The sequence below is a fragment of the Euprymna scolopes genome, chromosome 40, assembly GCF_053919585.1.
Source record: "Euprymna scolopes isolate OS-2025 chromosome 40, ASM5391958v1, whole genome shotgun sequence".
Classification (NCBI taxonomy): Eukaryota; Metazoa; Mollusca; class Cephalopoda; order Sepiida; family Sepiolidae; genus Euprymna; species Euprymna scolopes.
In genome coordinates this window covers 23,060,121-23,065,120 of record NC_136521.1, presented here as the reverse complement: position 1 = coordinate 23,065,120, position 5,000 = coordinate 23,060,121, and positions in this window count along the sequence as shown.

Here is a 5,000-nt window from a genome sequence, read left to right as displayed (position 1 = left end):
TCCAAGGTAGCTGATCAGCGGCTTGGATCCCACCAGTTTTGGCAAATAACAAATAGGATCCTGAACAGAAGTGTGCGTTCTATCCCAACCATAATCAATGGACTAGAGGTCATCTCGTCAGCGTCAGACAAGGCCAAACTATTTGCAAAGAACTTTACAGCTAATTCTACCCTATGCGACAAAGGCCATCAACTCCCCATATTTCCTCCTATAACACAGAACAAGCTAGGTAACATACAAATATCCGTGCATGAGGTCGCCAAGCTAATAAAGAACCTAGATTCCAGTAAAGCAACTGGCCCTGATGGCATCCCAATTATAGTGTTAAAAAAGCTTCAACCAGAAATTGCTCCCATACTTACGAAACTATTTAAGCGCTGCCTTAAGGAGAAGTGCTTTCCAACTCCCTGGAAGACCTCATCAGTTTGCCCTGTATTTAAGAATTCAGGTGATAAGTCATCTCCCTCTCAGTACAGACCTATAAGTCTCCTGTGTGTTATGAGTAAGTTGCTGGAATCCATATTAAATAGAGAAATAGTCAACCACCTCAGCAGGAATAACCTTCTTAGTGACACACAATATGGTTTCCGCTCTGCAAGATCTACCGCAGATGTGCTGACGGTTATATCCCACAGGATTAGTGAATCTCTTGACAAAGGCTTCCTTTCAAGGGTAATTGTTCTTGACATATCAAAGGCCTTCGACAAGGTATGGCATAAGGGTCTACTTCACAAGATTTCCAGCTACGGTATAACTGGAAATGTTTTCTCAATCATTAAATCATTTCTCTCCGATAGGCTCATAAGAGTAGTGGTAGATGGACAAAAATCGGAGGCCTGCAATATAAATGCTGGAATCCCTCAGGGGTCAATCCTGGGCTCAATTCTCTTCCTGATCTACATCAATGACCTCCCTAAACACATACTTAAATCATTCGTTGACATCTATGCTGATGACACGACCATCTATGGCAACACATCAAAGGCTGTAAATGACAAAGTTCTCTCTGATTCTCTCTCCTCTGATCTTGAGCGCGTGGTTCAGTGGGGGAAGATGTGGCTGGTTACCTTTAATGCATCCAAAACCAAACTCATATCCTTACATCATCAACGTTCTGATCCCCAGCTGGCATCAATTGTGATGGATGGCTCTCGTCTGGGTGAGGCCCCGTGTTTTGACAAGCTTCTGGGTTTGACCTTTACTCCTGATCTGAAATGGAACACGTACATCAAGTCTGTTGCCACGGTCGCTGGAAAGATGGTGGGATCCTTTTACCGCTCCAGAAGATATCTCACTACTGATGCAATTCTCTATCTATATAAAAGCCAAGTACGTCCAAGGATGGAATACTGTTGCCATATCTGGGCAGGAGCTGCCAAAAACAGCCTATCATGCCTTGACAGAGTACAAAATAGACTTCGTGGTTTAGTGGGGGATGCCCTTTTCGCTACCCTGCAACCTCTCTCCCACAGAAGAGACGTTGCGAGCCTATCCTTGTTTTATCGTTATTTCCATGGCAGATGCTCATCTCAACTCCAATCTCTGGTCCCCCCTCGCCAATCTTTTACAAAAAACACCCGTCTAGCTGAATCCACTGTCAAAAATTTCCCCCACTCTATATCTGTGCCTAAATCAAAACGTGGATTCCATGAACAAAGCTTCTTTCTTAGAACTGCACGCCTGTGGAACTTTGTTCCGTCTGCCTGCTTCCCTCCGGACTACAACTTGGATGTCTTCAAGTCCAATGTTAACAAATTCCTAATGAACCGCCCCCTTAAGTAAACACTTGAGCAAATCTCCTCACTAACGTAATGTACTTGCAATAACCCTTATCCCTGAGTGGCTTCCGGGCCTTGATAAGTGGTGATCACTCTGTGAAAAAAAAAAAAGATAGATAGATATATATATAGATATATATATATATATATATATAGATATATATACATATATATATACATATATATATATAGATATATATACATATATATATATAGATATATATACATATATATATATATATAGATATATATACATATATATATAGATATATATACATATATATATATAGATATATATACATATATATATATAGATATATATACATATATATATATAGATATATATACATATATATATATAGATATATATACATATATATATATAGATATATATACATATATATATATAGATATATATACATATATATATATATATAGATATATATATATATAGATATATATACATATATATATATATATAGATATATATACATATATATATATATAGATATATATATACATATATATATAGATATATATACATATATATATATATAGATATATATACATATATATATATATAGATATATATACATATATATATATATAGATATATATACATATATATATATAGATATATATACATATATATATATATAGATATATACATATATATATACTTGTTTATTGTTATATAAACATGCTCACATCCCACTGCTACAAACAGCCACTTCTTTGGATTCTGCTGAAATGACAGATTTAGTAGGTCTATTCATACTATACAACTTAACCAAAGACATCAATGTCATGGATATAGGCTTGTATCGTGATGATGGACTGATGATCATCAAGGAATCCAACGGCCCTAAATGTGAAAGAACCAAAAAGATTATCTTAAATGAATTCTGTAGAATTAAGTTAAAAGTGGATATTATATTAGATGTTAAAACTGTTAATTTTTTGCATGTGAACTTTGATTTAAGGAAAAGCATCTACCAACCATATAGGAAGGAAAACTCAAACCCAATTTATGTACACCCCCTATCAAATCACCCAAAATCTATCATTAGGCATATCCCCAAATCCATTAGTAAAAGAATCAGTGACAATTCTTCCAATCTTGAAACATTTAATAAACATAAATATTTCTATAACAGGGCCCTTAAGGATAGTGGATACAAAAACACGCAAATTGAGTTCATAGAACCAACACACCCAAACACAAATAGAAACCGTAAGAGAAAAATCCTGTGGTACAATCCCCCTTTTAATCTGAAACTTAAAACAAACCTGGGAATGAAATTCTTAAACTTAATTAAAAAGCACTTCCCTATTAGTAACATACTAAATAAAATTTTCAATAAAAATACAATAAAACTTAGTTATAGCTGTAATGAAAACCTTGAAAAAATAATTAAAAAGCATAATAACAAAATATTAAACAAAAATAGCACACCCATTGCTACCGAAAGTTGTAACTGTAGAATTAAATCTAAATGCCCTCTTAAAGGAAATTGTCAAATTACTTCTGTAGTGTACCAAGCAACTATTTCTACTAAGGAAAATCCTAACGAAAAAAAATATTACATAGGAATGACAAATAACCAATTTAAAGAAAGATTTACCGGTCACAAGTGCTCTTTTGAAAATAATGAGTACAAAAATAGAACTTCCCTGTCTAAATATTACAACGAACTAGTAGAGCAAGGTTACTCCCCAATAGTAAATTGGAAAATTTTAAAGAAAGCTAAAACCTGTTCATCTTTAAACTCACCTTGCTACCTATGTCTTTATGAGAAATTGTTTATACTTACTTTTAGAGAAAAAGATAAATTATTAAATAAGAAGCATGAAAATTCAATTAATTGCAAACATTATCAAAACCATCTTATAAGTAATTTAGTTTAGATATAAAATTTAAATAAATTTAAAATTGTCACTGATTTCTATAATTTATTAAAATACTATTAATATACTTTCTCCTCGCCTGATTTCATTCTTAACTTCCCCTATCTTGTATACCTGTGTGTCTATGTGAATATGTAAGTGTCTATGTGTTTATTTTATGACCGTGTGTACTTACGTTTATATATTTCTAGGTTATTTTGTATACCCTCCTTTGTTGTGTACTACCATAATAATGTTTATTCAATCCATTTGTATGCTTTTATGTGTGTATGCATCTATCTGTACTCTTGTCAAATAATTCTTATTCGTATGTATTTTTTTTATATATTTGGTTTATGTGAATTATACATATCTATGTGTGCGTATATATTTGTGTATGTGCGTTGTTGTATATTAGTATATGACTGTGTGCATATATTTGTGTATTTTTTTTCTATGCATGTGTATACATAAAATTATATATATATGTATATATGTGTGTCTGTCGGTTCTCTATGGGTATATACATATGTATTTTATTATTTTTAATTTTGTTACTATCTACCTGTGTGTTGTTATTTTTGAGTATTTTCTGAATTTATATATCTATATGTAAGTGTACTTGTATCTATGTTTTTAGTAATACTGTCTTGAATGTGTTTAATATGTGATTTAATATGACTTTATATTTATACTTAACGACCTTTCAACTTATTAGTATAGAGTTACACCTTTACTTATATGCATGTGTATATATATATATATTTATATGTATATATATATATATATATATATATATATATATATATATATATATATATATATATATATATATATGTATGGTATTCTCGTTATATACATAAATATTAGTAGATTATTTTTTATAATTATTAGTCCTACTTAACTTCTTTAATCCCCTCTTATGGCTAAAAAAGTTATATTAAAAAGATAATAAATATTAATTTTTATTCCATTTTTATTCTTTTTTTTCTGTTTTATTATTATTATTGTTATTATTATTATTATTGTTATTATTATTAATATTACTATTATTTTTATTATCATTATTATTAATAATTTGAATATTGTTTTACCATTATTTTTTATATATTTATTTAATAAAAGCGTGAAAACTTTAAACTTATATCATTTAGTATAAAGGGCTTAATTAATTGTAGACGTATGTTTGAACTGCATTGATATTACTCGTGGACGTATGTGAGATGATAAATATGTTGGCTGGATACATTCGCTGTCTTTTTTGACACGTACACTTCTAACGCTTAGATTGTATTTTCTGTTTGTTTTTTGTAATAACATGTCTCGTTACTGAAA